Source organism: Macaca mulatta, chromosome 6, assembly GCF_049350105.2.
Source record: "Macaca mulatta isolate MMU2019108-1 chromosome 6, T2T-MMU8v2.0, whole genome shotgun sequence".
Classification (NCBI taxonomy): Eukaryota; Metazoa; Chordata; class Mammalia; order Primates; family Cercopithecidae; genus Macaca; species Macaca mulatta.
Window position 1 is genome coordinate 92,091,392 of NC_133411.1, and position 26,105 is coordinate 92,117,496.

Here is a 26,105-nt window from a genome sequence, read left to right on the forward strand (position 1 = left end):
TAATAAAGAACTTTAAAGTAATTTTTTTCCCAATTCTGTGAAGAAAGTCACTGGTAGCTTAATGAAGATGGCATTGAATCTGTAAATTACCTTGGGCAGTATGGCCAATTTCACGATATTGATTCTTCCTATCCATGAGCATGGAATGTTCTTCCATTTGTTTGTGTCTTTTATTTCGTTGAGCAGTGGTTTGTAGTTCTCCTTGAAGAGGTTCTTCACATCACTTGTAAGTTGGATTCCTAGGTATTTTATTCTCTTTGAAGCAATTGTGAATGGGACTTCACTCATGATTTGGCTTTCTGTTTGTCTGTTATTGGCGTGTAGGAATGCTTGTGAGTTTTGCACATTGATTTTGTATCCTGCAACATTGCCAAAGTTGCTTATCAACTTAAGGAGATTTGGGGCTGACATGATGGGGTTTTCCAAATATACAATCATGTCATCTGCAAACAGGGACAATTTGACTTCCTCATTTCCTAATTGAATACCCTTTATTTATTTCTCCTGCCTGATTGCCCTGGCCAGAACTTCCAACAATATGTTGAATAGCCATGGTGAAAGAGGACATCCTTGTCTTGTGCCAGTTTTCAAAGAGAATGCATCTAATTTTTGCCCATTTAGTATGACATTGACTGTTGGTTTGTCATAAATAGCTCTTATTATTTCAAGATACGTCCCATCAATACATAGTTTATTGAGAGTCTTTAGCATGAAGGGCTGTTGAATTTTTTCAAAGGCCTTTTCTGCATCTACTGAGATAATCATGTGGTTTTTGTCTTTGGTTCTGTTTATATGCTGGATTACATTTATTGATTTGTGTATGTTGAACCAGCCTTGCATCCCAGGGATGAAGCCCACTTGATCATGGTGGATAAGCTTTTTGCTGTGCTGCTGGTTTCGGTTTGCCAGTATTTTACTGGGGATTTTTGCATTGATGTTCCTCAGCAATATTGATCTAAATTTCTCTTTTTTCATTGTATCTCTGCCAGGCTTTGGTATTAGGATGATACTGTCCTCATAAAAAGAGGATTCACTCTTTTTCTATTGAATGGAATAGTTTCAGAAGGAATGATAGCGGGTCCTCTTTGTACCTCCAGTAGAATTTGGCTGTGAATATCTCTGCCTGGACTTTTTTTGGTTGGTAAGCTATTAATTATTGCCTCAATTTCAGAGACTGTTGTTGGTCTATTCAGGGATTCAACTTCTTCCTTGTTTAGTCTTGGGAGGGTGTATGTGTCCAGGAATTTATCTACTTCTTCCAGATTTTCTACTTTATTTGCATAGAGATGTTTATAGTATTCTCTGATGGTAGTTTGTATTTGTGTGGGACCAGTGGTGATATCCCCTTTATCATTTTTTATTGCATCTATTTGATTCTTTTCTCTTTTCTTTTTTATTAGTCTTGCTAGTAGTCTATCAATTTTGTTGATCTTTTCAAAAAAGCTGCTCTTGGATTCATTGATTTTTGAAGGGTTTTTTGTGTCTCTATCTCCTTCAGTTCTGCTCTGATCTTAGTTATTTTTGCCTTCTGCTAGCTTTTGAATGTGTTTTCTCTTCCTTTCCTAGTTCCCTTAATTGTGGTGTGAGGGTGGTGATTTTAGATCTTTCCTGCTTTCACTTGTGGGCATTTAGTGCTATAAATCTCCCTCTACACACTGATCTAAATGTGTCCCAGACATTCTGGTATGTTGTGTCTTTGTTCTCATTGGTTTCAAAGAATATCTTTATTTCTGCCTTCATTTTGTTATTTACCTAGTAGTCATTCAGGAACAGGTTGTTCAGTTTCCATGTAGTTGTGCAGTTTTGAGTGAGTTTCTTAATCCTGAGTTCTAATTTGATTGCACTGTGGTCTGAGAGACTGTGTGTTGTTATTTCTGTCTTTTACATTTGCTGAGGAGTGCTTTACTTCCAAGTATGAGGTCAATTTTGGAATAAATGTGATGTGGTGCTGAGAAGAATGTATTTTCTGTTGATTTGTTGTGGAGAGTTCTGTCGATGCCTATTAGGTCTGCTTGGTCCAGAGCTGAGTTCAAGTCCTGGATATCCTTGTTAATTTTCTGTCTCATTGATCTGTCTAATGTGGACAGTTGGTTATCAAATCTCCCATTATTATTGTGTGGCAGCCTAAGTCTCTTTGTAGGTCTCTAAGGACTTGCTTTATGAATCTGAGTGCTCCTGTATTGGTTGCATATATGTATTTAGGATAGTTAAATCTTCTTGATGAATTGGTGCCTTTACCATTATGTGATGGCCTTCTTTGTCTCTTTTGATCTTTATTGGTTTAAAGTCTGTTTTATCAGAGACTAGGATTGCAGCCCCTGCTTTTTTTTGTTTTCCATATGCTTGGTAGATCTTCCTCCATCCCTTTATTTTGAGCCTATGTGTGTCTCTGCATGTGAGATGGGTCTCCTGAATACAGCAGACTGATGGGTCTTGACTCTTTATCCAGTTTGCCAGTCTGTGTCTTTTAATTGGGGCATTTAGCCCTTTTAAATTTAAGGTTAGCATTGTTATGTGTGAATTTGATCCTGTCATTATGATGTTAGCTGCTTCTTTTGCTTGTTCGTTGATGCAGTTTCTTCCTAACATCGATGGTCTTTACAATTTGGCATGTTTATGCATTGGCTGATACTGGTTGTTCCTTTCCATGTTTAGTGCTTCCTTCAGGAACTCTTGTAAGGCAGGCCTGGTGGTGACAAAATCTCTCAGTATTTGCTTGTCTGTAAAGGATATTATTTATCCTTCAATTATGAACTTAGTTTGGCTGGATATGAAATTCTGGGTTGAAAATTCTTTCTTCAAGAATGTTGAATATGGGCCCCCACTCTTTTCTGGCTTGTAGAGTTTCTGCTGAGAGACCTGCTGTTAGTCTGATGGGCTTCCCTTTGTGGATAATCCAACCTTTCTCTCTGACTGCCTTCACATTTTTTCCTTCATTTCAACCTTGGTGAATCTGACAATTATGAGTCTTGGGGTTGCTCTTCTCAAGGAGTATCTTTGTGGTGTTATCTGTATTTCCTGAATTTGAATGCTGTCCTGTCTTGCTAGGTTGGGGAACTTCTCCTGGATAATATCCTAAAGAGTGTCTTCTAACTTGGTTCCATTCTCCCTGTCACTTTCAGGTACACCAATCAAACATAGATGTGGTCTTTTCATATAGTCCCACATTTCTTGGAGGCTTTGTTCATTTCTTTTCACTCTTTTTTCTCTAAACTTCTCTTCTCACTTCATTTCATTCATTTGGTCTTCAATCACTGATGCCCTTTCTTCCAGTTGATCTAATCAGCTACTGAAGCTTGTGCATGTGTCACGTAGTTCTCATGCCATGGTTTTCAGCTCCATCAGGTCATTTAAGGCCTTCTCTATGCTGTTTATTCTAGTTAGCCATTCAGCTAATTTTTTTAAAGGCTTTTAGCTTCCTTCTGGTGGGTTCAAACATCCTCCTTTAGCTCAGAGAAGTTTCTTATTACTGATGTTCTGAAGCCTACTTCTGTCACCTCATCAAAGTCATTCTCGTTCCAGCTTTGTTCAATTGCTGGCAAGGAGCTGCGATCCTTTAGAGGAGAAGAGACTCTCTGGTTTTTAGAATTTTCAGCTTTTCTGCTCTGGTTTCTCCCCATCTTTGTGGTTTTACCTACCTTTTGTCTTTGATGATGGTGACCTACAGATGGGGTTTCGTTGTGGATGTCCTTTTTGTTGATGCTGATGCTATTCCTTTCTTTTTGTTAGTTTTCTTTCTAACAATCAGGACCCTCAGATGCAGGTCTGTTGGAGTTTTCTGGAGTTCCACTCCAGAACCTGTTTGCCTGGGTATCACCAGCAGAGACTGCAGAATAGCAAATATTGCAGAACAGTAAAAGCTACTGCCTGATCCTACCTCTGGAATCTTCATCTCAGAGGGGCACCCAGCTGTATGAGGTGTCTGCCGGCCCCTACTGGGAGTTCTCTCCCAGTTAGGCTACTCGGGGGTCAGGGACTCACTTGAGGAAGCAGTCTGTCCATTCTCAGATCTCAAACTCCATGCTGGGAGAATCACTGCTCTCTTCAAAGCTGTCAGACAGGGACATTTACTTCTTCAGAAGTTTCTGCTGTCTTTTGTTCAGCTATGCCCTGCCCTCAGAGGTGGAGTCTATGGAGGCAGGTAGGAAGTGTTGAGCTGCAGTGGGCTCCACCCTGTTCAAACTTCCTGGTCTCTTTGTTTACCTAGTAAAACCTCAGTAATGGCGGACGCCCCTCCCGCAGCCTCACTGCCACCTCGCAGTTGGATCTTGGACTACTGGGCTAGCAGTGAGCAAGGCTCTGTGGGCTTGGGACTTGCCCCGAGCCAGGTGCAACATATAATCTCCTGGTGTGCCATTTGCTAAGACCATTGCAAAAGCGCAGTATTAGGGTGGAAGTGTCCCGATTTTATAAATGCCATGATTTACTCTATGTCTTCTTATGACTGACTTATTTCACTTAGCATAGTGTACTCAAGTTTCATCCATGTTGCAATATGGGGCAAACTTCCTTTATTTTTTTAAGGTTGAATAATATTCCAAGGCATGTATGGAACTTATTTTGTTTATCCATTCATCTGTAGATGAATGCTTAGGTCATTTCCACCTCTTTGCTATTATAAATAATGCTGCTCTAAACATGAATGTGCAAATATATCTTTAACATACTGCTTTCAATTCTTTTCTATATATACTCAGAAGTGGAATTGCTAGGTAATACATAATTCTATTTTTAATTTCTTGAGGAAACACCTTATTATTTTCTATATGGCTGCACCATTTTATTTTCTCATCAAGAAAGCACAAGAATTTCAACTTTTCTATATTTCTACCAACAATTACATTTGTTTTCTCTCTGTATGTTTTTAATAGTAACCATGCTAATGGCTGTGAGGTCATATCTAATTGTGGTTTTGATTTACATTCCTCTAAGATGAATAATGCTGGCATCTTTTAGTATGCTTATCGGTCAACTGCATATTATCTTTGGAGAAATATACATTCAAGTCAGTTACCCATTTCTTAATCAGGTCATTTTTGTTTTGTATTATTGAGTTATAGAAATGCTCTGTATGTCCTGGATGTTACCCCCCCCCGCCCTGTTTTTTGAGGTGGAGTTTTGAACTTGTTGCCCAAACTGAAGTTCAGTGGTGCAATTTCATCTCACTACAACCTCCACCTCCTGGGTTCAAGCGATTCTACTGCCTCAGTCTACCAAGTAGCTGGGATTACAGGTGCCCACCATCATACCCAGATAATTTTTTGTATTTAGTATAAATATATTTTCACCATGTTGGTCAGGATAGTCTCAAACTCCTGACCTCAGGTGATCCACCCACCTCAGCCTCCCAAAGTGCTGGGATTACAGGCATGAGCTACCACACCTTGTCCTACCCCCTTATCAGATATATTATTTGTGAACATTTTCTCTGATTCCATAAGTCGCCTTTTCTCTCCTTTATGTTATTTGATGCACAGAAGTTTTTACTTTTGATATAGTCTAATACTTTTTCTTCCTGTGATTTTGGTGTTATATCCAGGAAATCCTTGCCAAATCCAATGTCATGTTGCTTTTTCTTCTAAGAATTTTTAGGTTTTGGTATTATGTTTAGGTCTTTGACTTATTTCAAGTTAATTTTTGTGTAAGTAATAAGGGTAAGTGTTCTGTATTCCATTCATTGCCCGTAACCAAGTTGTTATAACAATTGGATAAATAATTCTCAGTGGACCATATCTAAGGTAGCACCACCCCATTATTAGCATGGATTTGGTGGAACGATGGGACTGCTAAATTTTGGCTACACTTAGGTGGCAATATGTGCATAAAATACAATTATCTGGGAAATAATATGTCTATCAATGTTGAACTGAGAGAATAGGATTTATTACAGTCTTCATTGTAGCTGCTTGTATTGACCTTTCTAGTTTGCTGAGCTGGAAAGCAAAAGGATGGAGTAGGCTCTTTTAATTGATACAGTGCTTTTTGTTCCTTTTGAGTTTTTGTAGATTTTCTTGAGTACATATTTAATTATTTGCTGCATACATTTAGGAAAAGTGCTGAAGATTTTAATTGGTTAAAAAATAAATTTAGAGTTGCTTCCAAGATGGCCAAATAGGAACAGCTCCTGTCTATAACTCCCAGTGAGATCAACACAGAAGACAGGTGATTTCTGCATTTCCAACTGAGGTACCTGGTTCATCTCACTGGGACTGATTGGACAGTGGCTGCAACACACAGAGTACAAAGCAAAGCAGGGCGGGGCATTGCCTCACCTGAGAAGTGCAAAGAGTTGGAGGATTTTCCTTTCACAGCCAAGGGAAGCCATGAATGACTATACCTGGAGGAACAGTACAATGGTACCCAAATACTGCACTTTTCCCACTGTCATTGCAACCAGCAGACCAAGAGATTGCCTCCCATGCCTGACTCAGTGGGTTCCATGCCCACAGAGCCTTGCTCACTGCTAGTGCAGCAGTCTGAGATCAATCTGGGATGCTGGAGATTGGCAGGAGGAGGGGCACCCATCATTGCTGAGGCTTGAGTAGGAAGTTTTATGCTTACACTAGAAACAAAAGGGGCAGGGAAGCTCGAATGAGGTGGAGCCCATCACAGCTAAGCAAGGCCTACTGCCTCCCTAGATTCCACCTCTGGGGGCAGGACATACCTGAACAAAAGGCAGCAGACAGCTTCTGCAGACTTAAACATCCCTACCTGACACCTCTGAAGAGAGCAGTGATTCTCCCAGCATGGTATTTGAGCTCTGATAATGGACAGACTGACTCCTAAAGTGAGTCCCTGAACCCAGTGTAGTCTCACTGGGAGACACCTCCCAGTAATGTAACCTCATACAGGCAGGTGCCCTTCTGGGACAAAGCTTCCAGGGGAAGTATCAGGCAGCAATATATGCTGTTCTGCAGCCTGTGCTAGTGATATCCAGGCAAACTCCAACAGACCTGCGCTGAGGGTCCTGACTGTTAGAAGGAAAACTAACAGAAAAGAATAGCACCAACATCAACAAAAAGGACATCCTCACCAAAACCCCATCTGTAGGTCACCAACATGAAACACCAAAGCTAGATAAAAACACAAAGATGGGGAGCAACCAGAGCAGAATAGCTGGAAATTCCAAAAACCAGAACACCTCTTCTCCTCGAAAGAAACACAACTCTTTGCCAGCAAGGGAACAAAACTGGATGGAGAATCAGTTTGACAAGTTGACAGAAGTAGGCTTTAGAAGGTTGGTAATAACAATCTTCTCTGAGCTAAAGGAGCATGTTCTAACCCATCACAAGGAAGCTAAAAACCTTGAACAAAGGTCAGACAAATGGCTAGCTAGAATAACCAGTGTAGAGAAGAGTTTAAATGAACTGAGGGAGCTGAAAACCACAGTATAAGAACTCCATGAAGCATACATAAGCTTCCATAGCTGATTAAATCAAGTGAAAGAAAGGATATCAGTGATTGAAGATCAAATTAATGAAATAAAGTGAGAAGACAAGATTGGAGAAAAAGAGTGAAAAGAAATGAACAAATCCTCCAAGAAATATGGGAACATGTGAAAAGACCAAATCCACATTTGATTGTTGTATCTGAAAGTGACAGGGAGAATGGAACCAAGTTAGAAAACACTCTTCAGGATGTTATCCAGGAGAAGTTCTACAACCTAGCAAGACAGGCCAACATTCAAATTCAGGAAATACAGATAATACCACAAAGATACTCCTTGAGAAGAGCAAGCACAAGACACACAATTGTCAGATTCACCAAGGTTGAAATGAAGGAAAAAATGTAAGGGCAGCCAGAGAGAAAGGTCGGGTTACCCACAAAGGGAAGCCCATCAGACTAACAGCAGATCTCTTGTCAGAAACCCTACAAGCTAGAAGAGTGTGGGGGTCAATATTCAACATTCTTAAAGAAAAGAATTTTGAACTCAGAATTTCATATCTAGCCAAACTAAGCATCATAAGTGAAGGTGAAATAAAATCATTTACAGACAAGCAAATGCTGAGCGATTTTGTCACCACCAGGCCTGTCTTACAAGAGCTCCTGAAGGAAGCACTAAACATGGAAAGGAACACGCAGTACCAGCCGCTGCAAAAACATGCCAAATTTTAAAGACCATTGATACTATGAAGAAACTGCATCAATTAATGGGCAAAATAACAAGCTAACATTATAATTGCAGAATCAAATTCACACATACCAATGCTAACCTTAAATGTAAAAGGGCTAAATGCCCCAATTAAAAGACACAGACTGGGAAATTGGATAGAGTCAAGACCCATCAATGTGTTGCATTCAGGAGACCCATCTCACATGCAAGGACACTTATAGGCTCAAAATAAAGGGATGGAGAAAGATCTACTAAGCAAATGGAAACCAGAAAAATAAAAAAATAAAAAATAACTGGGGTTGCAATCTTGGTCTCTGATAAAAGTGACTTTAAACCAACAAAGATCAAAAGAGACAAAGAAGGTCATGACATAACAGTAAAGGCACCAATTCTACAAGAAGAGCTAACTATCCTAAATATATATGCACACAATACAGGAACACCCACATTCATAAAGCAAGTTCTTAGAGACCTACAAAGAGACTTAAACTCCCACATAATAATCATGGGAGACTTTAACACCCCACTATCAACATTAGACAGATCAATGAGACAGAAAATTAACATGGATATTCAGGATTTGAACTCAGCTCTGGACCAAGTGGACCTAATATACATCTACAGAACTCTCAACCCCAAATCAACAGAATGTACATTCTTCTCAGCACCACATAGCACTTATTCTAAAATTGACCACGTAATTGGAAGTAAAACACTCCTCAGCAAATGTAAAAAATAATCAAGCAAGGTTCAGTCTCAAAAATAATAGTAATAATAGAGGTTTAAGGATTAGGCTTCTTGAGCTTGAATCCCTATACCATGTATTAGTAGTTGGATATAATTAGGCTGTTTATGCCAGACATGGTGGTAGATCCCTGTAATCCCAACACTTTAGGAAGCCGATGTGGTTGGATAGCCTGAGGACAGGTGTTCAAGACCATCCTGGTCAACATGGTGAAACCCCGTCTCTACTAAAAATACAAAAATTAGCCAGGTGTGGTGGCATGTGCCTGTAATCCTAGCTACTCTAGAAGCTAAGGTGAAAGAATCACTAAAACCTGGAAGATGGAATTTGCAGTAAGCTGAGAGTGTGCCATTGTACTCCAGCCTGGGCAACAGAACAAGACTCCATCTCAAATAATAATAATAATAATAATAATAATAATAATAATAATAAGGCTATTTAAATCTCTTTAAATTTCAGGTTCATTGTGTGTAAAATTGGATAAAATAATAGTTCCTGCCCCTTTTTTGAATTATTTGATGATTACAAGAGAAAGTGCATATAAATATGTAGCAGAATTAAAGCAAAATACAATAGTTCTCCACCAAAAAAAAAAAAAAAAAAAAATTAACCAGTTAAATATATTTCACTGGAGACTAGGTCTATGCATCTCTCCATGCTACCATTCCAAAATCTGCATAATTCTGAAGTTGATTGAATAATAATCTTTATTATTTGAATAATGATTTTATAAGCATAAGTATCAATATCCTTTCTAATGAAGTGTTGAGCTTTTTATTCTTGTTTTATCTTAGATAAAATAAAATAAAATAAAACATATATTACTGAATTTGTAGCTACTTCTCATTTTAGGAATGAGAAAATTTTGAATTTAATTTCCATGGGGTCAGTGTCTAAAATTAGCTGTATCATCACATAGCCAATGATATGTTGGCACTTATATTGCAATTATTATATATAAAATATATTTTATATATAATTACAATTATAAATAGTATATCATTTATTGAAAAAAATTATTTATAAGGCTGTTTCTTAAACCAACACCATTTTAAAGGTAAACCAATAGCAATTATTTTTACGTGCAAATATAGTAGAAATTATACAAAATAGTAACAAAGAATAATCAATTCATTAATTTTGTAAGCATATATAAAAATTTTCAATGTGTAGTATCTAAGTCATTTTTAGATTTGAAATTAAGCATCTATACTTTCAAAAACAACATTAAAAAATAAAGAAAAGTGTGGATTCTTGAGCAAAACCACCTCATTTTTAGTTTTGATTTTTCTGTATTAATTAATTATATTTAAATTTAGGCCAATTTGGGTTTAGATAACTTCTCAGTGTTTCAGTTTAATATCTGAAAAATGGCAATAATAACACCAAATAACTTGTGAAATATTTCTGATAAGTAAATTACTTAAAATATATACCACATTTACAACGTGCTTTGTAATTTTACGTGCTCAATAAAGGCAAGTAAAAATTACTTAAAATATATACCACATTTACAACGTGCTTTGTAATTTTACATGCTCAATAAAGGCAAGTAATTGTTGTTGTTATTATTGTTGTTATTTACGTTAAAAAAAAAAGCAAGATCTTACCATTAGGTGTGTTTAAACCTACTATTTGATTTTTCATGTATCTCATAGTGATTAATATGTCTAGCAATGAATTAATACAAAACTGAGTTTGATGTCCAACCTATTTCTTGACAACTATGTGACTGTTGGGAATTTATATAACAACTGTGAGTCTTGATGTTATCATCCTTAAGATAAATATTACAGAATGGTTAAATACTGTAGTGTATAAAGGCCTTTTAACTAGTAATAAGCACAAATGTTGGTTTCTGGGATTGGTCTTAATTTTCTCCTTAATTGTTAATTATGTAAACCATATTTTATATTGCTCCATGTTAATGCCTTTCATTTTCAGATATTTTTCAAATTTTCTTGTGTCTAAATTCTCATTTATTCTCTATCCTAATACGCTATTGCAAAATTTTCAAAAGCTAAACAAAGGGGAAAATCTTGCTACATACAAACAAATTAATATTGAAGAAAATTGATTATTTTAGTTTTTAAATTTGCTCTTTTTTTAAATAAATTCTACTGCCTTTAAATAAAAGGTTTTCTATATAGATGAGGTCCCATGTTGTTCTGAAAGATAAACTTTCTCACTATATGCATCTAGTTTTATTTCCTTATGAAAAGGTTTTAACCCATGAGTAAACAGATTCCTGTTTTTGTTGTTGTTGTTGTTGTGGTGGTTGTTTTCAGATAATTATTCTTGCACTTTCTGTGTCTTCTAACAGGAAAACTTCTTTCATTTTTAATTTTTACTATTTGTGTGTACATAATAGCTGCCTATAAGATCTCGTGAGAACTCACTCACTATCACGAGAACAGCCTGGGAAACACTGCCTCCATTATTCCATCACTTCTTTCCCTCAACACGTGGGGATTACAATTCAAGATGAGATTTGGGGCCGGGCGCGGTGGCTCAAGCCTGTAATCCCAGCACTTTGGGAGGCCGAGACGGGTGGATCACAAGGTCAGGAGATTGAGACCATCCTGGCGAACCCGGTGAAACCCCGTCTCTACTAAAAAATACAAAAAACTAGCCGGGCGAGGTGGCGGGCGCCTGTAGTCCCAGCTACTCGGGAGGCTGAGGCAGGAGAATGGCTTGAACCTGGGAGGCGGAGCTTGCAGTGAGCTGAGATCCGGCCACTGCACTCCAGCCTGGGTGACAGAGCAAGACCTCGTCTCAAAACAAACAAACAAACAAACAAAAGAGATTTGGGTGGGGACACAGAGACAACCCATATCAATAGAGTACACAACTTATTTTGATACAGGCATGAAATAAGTAATAATCACATCATGAAAATTGGCAGTACCCACCCTCTTAGGCATTTACCCCTTGTGTTAGAAACAATTGAATTAGACACTTTTAGTTATTTTAAAATGTACAATTAAATTATTTTACTACAGTCACCTGTTCTGCTATCAAATACTACCTTATTCATTCTTTCTATTGGGTTTGTGTTTATTAACCATACCCACCTCCCCCCACCAATGCCCCAATACTAATATCAGCCTCTTGTAACCATCCTTCTACTCTACATCTCCATGTGTTCAATTGTTTAGATTTTTGCATCCCACAAATAATGTTTTCCATTCTACGATAAGTTGCCTTTCTGTGCCTGGCTTATTTCACTTAACATAATGACCTCCAGTTGCAAATGAAAGGATCTTATTCTCTTTTGCAGCTGAACTGTACTTCATTGTGTATATATACATTTTCTTTATCCATTTCTCTGTTAGATACTTAGGTTGCTTCCAGATCTTGGCTATGGCAAACACTGCAGCAAAAAAAAAGAAAAAAATAAACCATGGGATTACAGATTTCACTTCAATATTTCCCATCTTTGGAATATATACCCAACCATGAGATTGCTGGATCATATGATAGCTCTAGTTGTAATATTTTTTAGGAACCTCTGTTCTGTTCCCAACAGGGTTGAACTAATTTACACTCTGACTAACAATGTATGAGGGTTTCCTTTTCGCCATATCCTCTCTAGAATTTATTATTGCCTGTCTTTTGGATAAGAGTGATTTTATGTGGGGTGATATGATATCTCATAGTTTTGATTTGTTTTTCTCTGATGAACAGTGATGTTGAGAACTATTTTATATGCCAGTTGGTCATTCATATGTCTTCTTTGAAGAAGTGCTTATTCAAATTTTTAACCATTTTTGCATTGGATAATTAATTTTTTTCCTATAGAGTAGTTGGGGCTCATTATATATTCTTATTATTCACCCTTCACCAGATCAATAGTTTGCAAATATTTTTCTCCCATTGTGTGGTTAATTTTCCACTTTGTGGATGACAACTTTGTTGTGTAGAAGCTTTTTAATGTAACATTATCCCATTTGTCAATTTTTTCTTTGGTTGACTGTGCTTGTGGGGTATTACTCAAGACATTTTTGCCCATACCAATGTCTTGGAGAGTTTCTCCAATGTTTTCCTACAGGAACTTCATAGTTTGAGGTCTCAGCTTTAAGTTTTTATTCCATTTTAATTTGATTTTTGCAAATAGTGAGAGATAGGGGTCAAGTTTCATTCTTCTGCATATGGATATCCAGTCTTCCCAGCACTTCTTCTTCAGAGACTGTCCTTTCTCCAGTATATGTTCATAGAAGTTTTGTTGAAAATGAATTCACTGTAGTTTTATGAATTTGCTTCTGGGTTCCCTATTCTGTTGTGTATGTGTCTGTTTTTATGCCAGTACTGTACTGTTTTGATTACTATTGGTCTATAGTATAATTTTAGGTCAGGTAATGTAATCTATTCAGTTTTGTTGCTTTTGTTCATAAGGTTTTGACTGTTCTGGGTCTTCTGTGGTTCCATGTAAATGTTAGGATTGTTATTTATATTTCTGTGAAGAATGTCATTTTTATTTTTATACAGATTGCATTGAGTCTGTAGGTTGCTTGGATACTTTGAACATTTTAACAATATAGATTCTTCCAATCCAGTAATGTGGACTTTTTTCTTTTTTCTTTCTTTTTTTTTTTTTTTTTTTGTTACTCCACCAATTTCTTTCACCAGTGTTCTGTAGTTTTTAATTGTAGAAGTCTTTCATTTCTTTGGTTAATTCCTAGGTATTTAATTTTATTCGTGGCTATTATAAATGGGGTTACTTTTTTATCTCTTTTTCAGACTGTTTGCTGTTGACATATGTAAATACTACTGATTTTTTATGTTAACCTTGTATTTTTTATGTTAACTTTACTTGTTTTTTTATGTTAACATTACTAAATGTTTATCAGTTCTCATAGTTTCTTGGTGGAGTCTTTAAGTTTTTCCAAACATAAAATTATATCATCTGTATGTTAGTCCATTTCCACAGTGCTATAAAGAAACTACCTGAGTTTAGGCAGTTTATTAAAAAAAAAAAAAAAAAAAAGGTTTAATTAACTCACATTTCCACAGGGCTGGGGAAGCCTTGGGAAACTTACAATTATGGCGGAAGATGAAGGAAAAATAAGGTATGTCTTACATGGCAGCAGGAGAGAGCATGAAAGTAAGTGCCACATTTTAAAACCATCAGCTCTTGTGAGAACTCACTCACAATCATAAGAACAGCATAGAGAAAACTACTCTAGTGATCCAATCACTTCCCACCAGGCCCGTCTCCCAATATTGAGAATTACAATTTGAGATGAGATTTTATGGGGACCCAGAGCCAAGCCATATCATTCCAACTCTGATCTCTCCAGAATCTCATGTCCTTTTTACATTTCAAAACCAATCATGACTTCTCAAGGGTCCCCTTAAGTCTTAATTTATTCCCAAATTAACTCAAAAGTCTTAGTCCAAAGTCTCATCTGAGACAAGACAAATCTCTGCTGCCTCTGAGCCTGTGAAATCAAAAGCAAGTTAATTATTGCCAAGATACAATAAGGGTACAGGCATTGGGTAAGTGTTCCCATTTCAAATGGGAGAAATTATCCAAAGCAAAGGGGCCACAGTCCTCATGTAATTTCAAAATTCAACCAGTCAATTATTAAATATCAAAGTTCCAAAATCTCCTTTGATTCCATGTCTTACACCCAGGACATACTGATGCAAGTGGTGAGCTCCCACAATCTTGGGCAGCTCTGCCTCTGTGGCTTTGCAGGGTTCAACCCCTGCAGATGCATTCAGAGGCTGGCATTGAGTGTCTGTGTCTTTTTCAGGCACATGGTGCAAGCTGTAAGTGGATTTATTATTCTGGGTTCTGGAGGATGGTGGCCCTCTTCTGACAGCTCTACTAGGCAGTGCCCCAGTGGGGACTTTGTGTGGGGGCTCCAACCCCATATTTCACCTTTGCACTGCCCTAGCAGAGTTTCTCCATGAGGGCTCCATCCCTTTAGCAGACTTCTGCCTGGACACCTTGGCATTTCCATACATTCTCTGATATCTAGGCAGAGGTTCACAAACCTTAATTCTTGTCTTCCACACACCTGTAGGTTCAACACCACATGGAAGCTGCCAGTGCTTGGGGCTTGCTTCCTCTGAAGCAATGGCCCAAGCTGTACCTTGGCCCCTTTTAGCCACAGCTTAAGATGAAGTAGTTGGGATGCAGGACACCAAGTCTTGAGGCTGCACAGAACATTGGGGCCCTGGGCCTGGCCCACAAAACCATTTTTCACTCCTAGACCTCCAGACTTCTGATGGGACAGGATGCCGAAAAGAGGACATGTCCTAGAGACATTTTCCTTATTGTTTTCATGATTAACATTCAACTCCTCATTACTTATGCAAATTTATGCAGCCAGCTTGAATTCTTCCCCTCAAAATGGGGTTTTCTTATCTATCACATTGTCAAGTTGCAAATTTTACAAATCTTTATGTTCTGCTTCCCTTTTAAACATAAGTTCCAATTTCAAACCATATCTTTGTGAATGCATATAACTGAATTATTTCAGAATAAGCCAGGTCACTTCTTGAATGCTTTGCTGCTTAGAAGTTTCTTCCACCAGATACCCTAAGTCATCTCTCTCAAGTTCAAAATTCTGCAGAACTCTACAACAGAGCAAAAGTACTGCCAGTCTCTTTGCTAAAGCATAGCATAAGTGACATTTACTTCAGTTCCCGTTAAGTTCCTCATCTCCATCTGAGATCTCCACAGCCTGGACTATCCACAGTCTGCATTATCTGCATTTTGGTCAAAGCCGTTCAACAAGTTTCTAGGAAGTTCCAAGCTTTCCCCAATCTTCCTCTCTTCTTCTGAACCCCCCAAACTGTTCCAATATCTGCTTGTTACCTAGTTCCAAAGTCAGTTTTATATTTTCAGTTATCTTTATATTAGTGCCCCACTCTTGGCACTAATTTTCTGTATTAGTACATTTTCACATTGCTATTAAAAATACTACCTGAGACTGGATAATGTATAAAGAAAAGAAGTTTAATTGGCTCAAATTTTACATGGCTAGAGAGGCCTTAGAAAACCTCCAATTATGGAAGAAGGCAAAACGGGAAACAAGGCATGTCTTACATGATGGTAGGAGAGAGTAAGAGAGATGGCACAAGTAAGTGTTACACTTTAAAGCTATCAGCTCTCTTGAGAACTTGCTCACTATCATGAGAACAGCATAAGGGAACCACTCCCATGATCCAATTACCTCTCACCAGGTCCCTTTCCTAACATTGGAAATAACAATTCATGGTGAGATTTGGATGAGGACAGAGTCAAACCATATCAATATGTAAACAGGGATTGTTTGACTTTTTCCTTTCTTATTTGGATGTTCTTTATTTCTTTCTCTTGTCTGATTGTTCTAGCTAGGGCTTCCCATACTATGTTGAATAAAAGTAGTGACAGTGGGCATCCTTGTCATGTTCTACTTCTTAGAGAAAAAGGCTTTCAATTTTTGTTGGAAAGACTTTCAGCATGATTCTAGCTGTGGGACTGTTGTATACGGCTTCAATTACATTAAGGTATATTCCTTCACTCCCTATTTTATAGAGAGTTATATTATATTTTGTAGGGAGTTCTTTCACTGCTTATTTTTATCATAAAGGGGTGTTGAATTTTATCAAATACTTTTTCAGCATCAATTGAAATCTTCGTATTGATTTTGTCCTTTATTCTGTTAATTTGAGGTATCACATTGACTGATTTGCTTATGTTCAACCATCCTTGCATCCCTGGGATAAATCCCACTTGATCATAATAAATGATCCTTTTAAGGTATTGCTGAATTTGATTTGCTAATATTGTGCTGAGGATTTTTGCACCAATAATCCTCATCAGAGGTATTGGCCTATAGTTTCATTTTTTAAATTTGTTTTTGTCTGCTTTTGGTCTGAGGATAATACTGAACTTGTAGAATGAGTTTGGAAGTATTCCCTCGTCTATTTTTTTCAGAATAGCTTTAGTAGAATTTGTATTAGTTCTTCTTTAAATATTTCCTGGAATTCAGCAGTGAAGCCATCATGTCCCAGGGTATTTATTTATTTATTTTAACTGCAAGACTTTTTATTATGTCTTTGTTTTCATTACTTTTTATTAGTTGTTCAGGTTTTAGATTACTTTACTGTTCAATCTGGTGAACTGAATGTGTCTAGAAATATATCTATTTCCTTTACACTTTCCAATTGACATGTAGATGCTCATATTAGCAACTAATAATCACCTTAATTTCATCAGTATCCATTGGGATGACTCCATTTTCATCTTTGATTTTATTTATTTGCACTTTTCCTCTTTTTTTCTTCATTTTTTTCTGCTAAAGATTTATCAATTTTGCTTACCTTTTTGTAAAACCAACATTTTGTTTCATTGATTTTTGTATTGTATTCTTCGTTTCAAAACTACTTACTTCTGCTTCCATCTTTATTATTTCTTCTACTAATTTGGGGTTTGGTTTGCTCTTTTCTAGTTCTATAACATGCATCATTAGGTTATTCATGTGAAGTTTTTCTACTTTTTAATGTAGGCACCTAAAGCTGTAAATTAACCTTCTAGTACTGCTTTCACTGTATCCCATAGAATTAGGTATGGTTTGTTTCCATTGTCATTTGATTCAAGACATTTTTCAATTTCCTTCTTGATTTCTTCATCCACCTAGTGGTCATTCAGGAGCGTATTGTCTGATATCCATATGTTGCCAAAATTCCTCTTGCTGCTGATTTCTAGTTTTACTCCATTGCAGAAGATGCTTGATATTATTTCTCTTTTTTCAATGTTTTAGACTTGTTTTTTGGCCTAACACATAGTCTATCTTTGAGAATAATCCAGGTACTGAAGAGCAGAGTGTTTTCTGCAGCCCTTGGATAAAAAGTTCTGTAACTATCTGTTAGGACTATTTGCTCAATAGTGCAGATTAAATTTGATATTTCATTGTTGAGTTTCTGTCTCAGAGATCCACCTAATGATGAAAGTGAACTGATGAAGTCTCCAGATTTTATTGTATTGATGTCTGTCTCTCTCTTCAATGCTAACAATACTTGCTTTATATATATGGGTGCTCCAGTGTTGGGTGCATATATATTTACAATCTTTATATACTATTGCTGAATTGACCCTTTTATCATTATATAATGAACTTCTTTCAACACAGTTTTTGTATTGAAATCTATTTTTTGTGACATAACTGCTACTCCTCTTTTACATTTCCATTTGCATGGAATATCTTTATCCATCCCGTTATTTTCAGTCTATGTGGATCTTTATATATAAAGTGTGTTTCTCATAGGCAATTGATCACTGGATCTTGTTTTTTAATCCATTCAGCCATTCTGTTGTTGATTGGAGAGTTTACTTCTTTTACATTCAAGTTTGTATTATCAGTGAGTGGAAATGTATTCCTGCCATTTTGTTTTTTGATCTTTGGCTGTTTTGTGTTCTCTTCTACTTTTTTTTTTACCTTTCTTCCTGTCTTCCTTTTAGTGAGGTGATTTTTTTCTTGTGGTGCAATTTCATTACTTGCTTATTTATTTTTTATTTTTTGTATTTCATGTATGTCTTTCAATTTGGGGTTACCATAAGGCTTGCAAATAGTATCTTTCAACCCAACATTTTATACTGCTGACAACTTAACACTGATTACAAAAACATATAATCAAACAAGCATTAAAAAAAAAAAAAAAACTAATAAAACCTCTACCCTTTAACTTCATCTCCCCACTTTTCCCTTTTGGTTGTTTATCCTTATGTCTTATTGTACTTACTGTTTCTTGAAAAGTTGTTACAATTATTGCTTCTGATTGAGTCATCATTTTATCCTTCTACTTAACATCACAGTAGTTTACAAACAATTACAGTGTTATAACATTCTGTGATTTCTGTGTACTATTATCAGTGAGTTTTGTACCTTTCCATGATTTCTTCATGCTTATTAACATCCTTTTTCTTCAGATTGAGGATCCCCCTTTAGCATTTCTTGTAGGACAGGTCTAGTATTAAGGAAATCCCTTAGCTGTTCTTTGTCTTGGGAAGGTCTTTATTTCTCCTTCATGCTTTGGGGATATTTTCACCAGATATGCCACTCTAGGGTAAAAGTTTTCCATCAGCCCTTTAAATATGTCATAACACTCTGTCCTGACCTATAAGGTTTCAACTGAGAAGTCTGCTGTCAGATATATTGATACTCTATCGTATTCTTTTTTATTTTCTTGCTGATTTTAGCATATTTTCTTTATCCTTCACCTTTGGAACTTTGATTATTAGATGCTTTATGATAGCTTGCTTTGGGTTAAATCTGCTTGATGTTCTATAACCTTCTACTTAAAAGTTGATATTTTGTCTCAGTTTGAGAAGTTCTGTGATATTATCCCTTTAATAAACTTTCTTCTCCTATCTTTTTCTCTACCTCTTCTCTAAGGCCAATGACTCTTAGAATTGCCCTTTTGAGGCTATTTTCTAGATCCAGTAGGCATAATTCATTATTTGTTATTCTTTCTTTTCTTTTTTTGTTTTTTTTGTCTCCTCTATTTTCAAATAGTTGCACTCAAGCACACTAATCCTTTCTTTGGCTTGATCAGTTCTGCTATTAAGAAATTCTGATTCTTTCTTTAGTACGTTAATTAAATTTTTCAACTCTAGATTTTTTGCTTGGTTCTCTTTAATTATTTCAATTTCTTTGTTAAATTTATCTGATAGATTTTATTTATTTATTTATTTATTTATTTATTTATTTATTATTTTTGAGATGGAGTCTCACTCTGTCGCCCAGGCTGGAGTGCAGCGGCATGATCTCCACTCACTACAAGTTCCACCGCCTCCCGGTTACATGCCATTCTCCTGCCTCAGCCTCCCTAGAAGCTGGGACTACAGGGGCCCACCATCATGCCCAGCTAATTTTTTTGTATTTTTAGTAGAGACGGGATTTCACTGTGCTCACTAGGATGGTCTTGATCTCCTGACCTCGTGATCCGCCTGCCTCGGCCTCCCAAAGTGCTGGGATTATAGGCGTGAGCCTCCGCACCTGGCTATCTGATAGATTTTAGCAAAATTATGAATTCTTTCTTTGTGTTATATTGAATTTCTTTGAGTGTGCTCAAAATAGCTTTTTTGAATTCTCTGTCTGAAAGGTAACATGTCTGTTTCTTTCGTGTTGCTCCCTGGTGCCTTATTTAGTTTATTTGGTGAGGTTGTGTTTTCCTGTATGATCTTGATTTGTAGATGCTTGTCAGTGTCTGGGTATTGATGAATTAGGTATTTATTATAGTCTTTGCAGTCTGGGCTGGTTTGTGCCTATTCTTTTTGAGAGGGTTTTTCATGTATTTGGAAGTACCTGGGCCCCAAGTCCAATATCACTATGATATTTTGCATTCTCGTGTTGTGGGAACCACCACCACTGGCCTACAAGGGGGTGGCTTCCAGGTTACTGCTGATGTTCACTTAAAGACCACAGGCTCTTCAGTCAGCAGTGGTGAATGCTTCCAGGTCTTGACTCATCCTTCAAGGTGGTAGGCTCCCCTCTGGCCTGGAGTAGTTTCAGAAATGCTGTCTAAGAGCCTAGGCCTGGACTTGGGGACTCCAAGAAGCTTCTTGTTGCTCTACTTCACTGAGACAAAGCTAGTACCTAAGGTACAAAACAAAAACCCTTTTACTATTCACTATGCTTTTGTCAAATATAAGGAGTCTTTCAACACAGCCACCATTGCTGGGAATGTGCTGGGTCACACCTGTAGTCAGCAAGTCTCAGAGCCTAAGACCCGCAGATATCCACTGGATATCACTGGTGGTTATTCAGGGCCCCAGGGATTTTAGGCAGTAAGTGATGAATCTTGTCAGGACTGAGTCATTTTCTTCAAGGCAGCTGGTTCCATTTTGTCCCTGTGTGTATCTAGAAATGTCATCTGGGAGCTAAGACCTAGAATAGGGGACTCATGAATCTGCCTGTGGCTCTATTCTACTCTGGCTAAGCTTGTGTCCAAGATACAAGACAAAGTACTCTTTACTCTTTGCTCTCCTTCCTTGAAGCAGAAGGAAGGAGACACTCTTGTTGCTGTGAACTGCATTGCCTGGGGTTAGGAAAGGAGTGGCACATGCATTCTTTAGCCTCCCTGGCTGTCATCTCCCTAGAGCATGTACCACCCTAGTCCTCTGGCTCTGAGCCCAATCCAGCAATAGGAGTTGTCTAGGAATTGCAATTTTTGTGCTCTAGACTGCCTTTCAAATTTTCCCAGAACCCCAGAGCACTTTGGCCCATGGTGGCAAGGTTTGCCAAGAAACTCAAGTTTCAACCAATGGGCTGAGCAATTCCTCTTTTTCTAGGTATGGTCCAAACGCTCCCTCTGTGTCCCAAGCACAAAGCTATGTCCCGGTACAGCTTTGCTCTTTGCTATGACAGGATGATATTGATTTCAATGTAATGTCCTCTAGTTAGTGAACTTTTCATCCCCCAAGTGCACACTCAACATGCTGCAGCTGCAAGGCTGCTAGCGGGAGATGGGAAAGTGGTGGAGTCAGCATTTGAAGACTGTCTCTCTAGCCCTTCTAAATGCCTTTTCCAATGATGTGAAGTTAAACCAGGTACTGTGATTACTCACCTGATTTTTGGTTCTTTTGGCAGTGCTTTTCTGTGCACACATAGTTGTTAAAATTTTGGTTTTGTGGGGGGATATGAATGGTGTAGTCTTCTAAATCCACCATCTTGCTCTGCCCCAGAAAAATATTTATTTTTATACTGAAATGTAATTTAGAAAATTAGTTTTATGAAAAAAATAAGAATTTTGTTGCAATAGGTGTTCATTGTTGAAATCAATAAATACAACAGTCTTTATTGTTGATGCGATGTTAAAACAAATTGTTTAATGTTAGATGTAATTTTCAACAATGAAGAAAATTAATTGACCTAAAATCTCAAATTACTAAGGTTAGTTCTACTGTACTAATGTATGTTTTTGTTCATTTTTAATTTTTAAATTACAAATTATTTTTACAAAAGAAGATTATACTAAATACGCTTCATTTTTTTCTCAACTGCTTTTTTTAACAGTTAGACTTTTTTTCTAAGTTCTTCCATATTTTAAATGATACAGTGATAGCAAATATTATATGATTGATGTATTTATTTAAAATTCTAATATAAAATATTTTATATTTAAGATTCATACTGCAAGGAGAAAAAATCTACATACATTTATGTTAATTTCCATTATAAAATTAGAATAAGAATTAAAAGTAGGATTTCAGGATCAGACAGAATGAAAATTTTTTATGGTACATAGTGCAATACTGATTACTAAAAATTAACTTAGGAGTATTCAATATTAAAAAAAAAAAATCAACACTTAGATTTAAAATTCACAACCATAAGCAGAATGGTAATCTGTAATCTGCCTATAAATCCTTCCACACTTCTACAACCCAGTGCTACACAAAGATAGTATAGAAATGGATAGTAAACTTTTATAAAATGTTATGGCAATTTGACAGAGTAATGGTAAGTCTGTTCAATCTAATAATAAAAATAAGTTTATACGTTGTACACCTTTAATTTCATTTTACTGATAATTCACTTTTGTTGTATTTTAAATACTCACAAGAAATTGAAAATAGGCAAATGGCCTGACAAAATATAGACTAGACCTTCTGAAGCATGAAGAGGGCAGCAAGAGCATTTAGAGAATTTATTTTATTGTTCATCCCTTTCTGGAGAAAAGTCAAAAAAATCTGGCAACCTGGAACTTTTAAGGTGTGTACTTTAAGGATACGTTACCTTTCTACCTGGCAATATCAGAGGCAGAACTATAATGACAAAAATTTGTATTCATCTGTATTCTTCCAGTTAAGTACATAGGACTATGGAATCACCAGCTCATATCCTGAAATATTTTGAGGGCTTGTGTCCAATCCATGCTGCAGGTGTGTAGCATGGCAATCCTTTGGGATCATCTATGACCTAAGAATCATGGTTTGGGGTCCAATAGCTGTTCTTTGGGAATGGTCAGGGACAGAGGTCAGCTTATGTAGTGATACAGACTGTTGAGATGGTATAGCACTTCAGCACTGCCTAGATTGATGGTTACATTGAGCTCCTTCTATTCTTTTTGTCTATCTTTGCACTAACAGCATAACTACCCTAGTGACTATAGTTTTATAATACCATAATATTACAAGTCCACTAACTTTTTATTCTTCTTCAAAATTATATTGGCTTTTCTTGCCCTTTGCATTGTCATTTATGAAAACAGCTTATAACAAATAAGATATTCAAATCAGTGGACAGATTGGGAGATTGTTTTCCTTTTATAAATCAGGTACATTACATTTAGCATTTTATATGGATTATTTTCCTATAAATCATATGATTTATTAACATTATCAAATACATCTAAATAAGAATTACATAAATTATTTAATAAAAATTTATGTTTTATAATATAATTTTTATCTATTAGAATAAGTAAAATGTTCGGAGGAACAATAGAGAGGCAAACAATTATTAAATTATTTTAACAAAAGAGGTTTTGATGATAATATTGGCACTTTAGTTTTCTTCATAAATGAATGACTTATGGATTTACTGTCAGGAGCCCTAGGCCACTGCCCGTTCCAAAGGAATATTCTCAGTGAATGATCAAAGAGAGTTGCTGTAAAATCGTAAAGGACCAAAATGTCTAAACACCTAGTTCTATCCTTGAGTCTTTAGCTATATGTCAGGGCTTTGTGGTTACTGAAAAATCAAAACAACAGAAGAAAAAAGAAAGATCTTATTGGTAAGAACAAAAGATGGGACAAAAATAAATGAGAATTTGAAAATTTCTGTTCAATAAGAGATTGTCATATAAATACATGAAATTTTAAAGCCTGTTCCTGTTATAATATATTAGTTCCTATTATAAAATACATTGATTCAAGAAAGATAGTTGTCCCAACTTCCTGTTTTCAGGAATAGGAGTCATATTTATTTCTTCATAAAAGAACAAGCCTCATATATTCACACATTCTACTATTCTATTATCTCTTTTATTCAGTCACCAGACATGATGTGGTGGTAATTTTCAGTTTCAGTACTGTATTTTTGCCCTCTCTTTAGGCTTCTGTGCTGTGATGATGACCTGTGAATAGTCTTTCTATTCTCTGCACTAACAGAAAAAAAAGAAGAATGTGAATAAAATGTATTAATTCAAGATTTATTTTAAAGTTATAGAAATTTTTCAATTTGAAATATATTATCTTAAAATAAGTCTATTTAACTAATTATTGAATCATCTTATTGAAGCAACATGCAATTAATCAAAACTTTATCTTTCAGTTAAATGCTACTATTATCAATTTTATTTGTATAAAATGGAATTTATCTCTGAAGAACTAACTGAAGTTATCACAATAGCAAATAACATTCTGATTTTCTTCTCTAAAGGATTTTTATGTGTGTGTTCTTTCTTTGTGATTCTCACAATAAATAGCTAGATTACAATAGCAACCTACCTGGTGAGCTGAAATACCAAATGCTTTTAAGATATTGTGTCTCCCTGCGAAGTTACTTTATCATATTGTACACAAAAGACCACCTATGAATGATAAAACAAATCCAAGGACAAATGTAATGTGTCATCTGTTTCTAAACAAAGATCATTAAAATTTTATTTTTTCATTAACCAGCATGTAGAGAATTTATATTACATAATATTTTATAATTATGTTAAAAACAATAAGCAAAATTACATAGGTATTTATTTTTAACTTTTTTGTCACATAATTATGTTAATATGTGTGTCCTAATTATTTTAAATATTTTGAATATGTAAACTAAATAACTGATATGAATTATCTCTTGGACTAGATACAGATGTCATTACATACTGTTAGTATTGCTTTTAAATAAAGTATATCATCAGATTTACATTTTGTTATCAAATTACTAATTATAAAAAATAAATCTGAATTATAATCTTCAAAACAGCATGAAACTATTTGTTTTTCTGAATACTTGAGTTCACTAATATACTCTCTATTAGTATATTCATTTTAGTGTTTGGCTCTCAGAATTTTTTTCTTTTAAAGATTTGTGTATATTTTAAGTGTATTATTTGAACTATTTATTTCTTGGTGTTAACTGTTTTTTTCTAGATTTGTGATTACAATCTGCTTATTACATAGTAAATATTTTTAGATACATTTGTAAACAAATCTATGAATGTTAATCTTTCATGGATATATTGTTCCAGTACTGTATATTTCATCCTATATATATTAACATTTGATACCTTTAGAACACATGCTGTTGTATGCTGTGAACTATTTTAAAATGCTATTCAGTTGATGTAACACCAATATTTAAATTTTCTGGAAGTATTAATTTAGAGGTATGCATCATAATAAATTAAAGACTTTATACCTAGAGTTGTCCTTGGTATTCTATTCTGAAACCTTGTTTCTTTCACTTTGAATCCAAAAAGCAACTGTGTTGTTGTCATTGTTATGTGCTTTGTTTGTTTGTTTGTAATATAAATACAATTTGATGTTCTTGACTATAACAGAATACTTTGTATTTTACTAACCATTCTATAGAGAACAACTGTAAAAGCTGGAAGACACTAGAGATAAATCAATGACTTTGAGGGACTCCAGTTCTTACAAGAAGAAAAACACAGAGGTGCATTTTCTTTGAAGAAATTTCCCAAATCTTTTTTTTTTTTTTTTTTTTTTCTCTAAGTGAACTTTCCATATTCACCTAGGGGTGAAGTGAATGCAGGAAGTGGTGGTCACACTGGGCTCAGCATGCAGAGATCAGAGTTGGCACTGCTAACGTGGCTTGGATATAAAACAAAATATTCCAAAGAGAATGGATTTCCTACAAGGAGCCCAAAATGTTGGACACAGATTCTGTGTCAAATTTATTGATCAGCTTCTAAGCTCACAGCCTAGAGGAAGTCAACTAGAAGCTCAGCAGCAGTAAGAAAGAGGAAAGTTATATTCTTAGAGGATATTTCAACAGCTGCATCATGCAAGATGAGATGGGCTGTAGTTTATGCTTTGCCAACAGAGTTGTGCATTGAAAAACACCTCACAATTTTAGAAGAGCCATGCTCTTGGTGGAAAAAATGTCAGATAACAATTCTGAATCCTGGTTCAATATATGTCATCAGTTCATTTATCAGAATACTGTTTGACTTTCTGGAAGTTCTTCTCTGTGACTCTTGACTCTTCCCAGTGGGTTCTTGATTTCTCCTTGGTTTTGTCTTTTCCATAATTAATGGCTTATGTTTGCAACAAAGATTTCT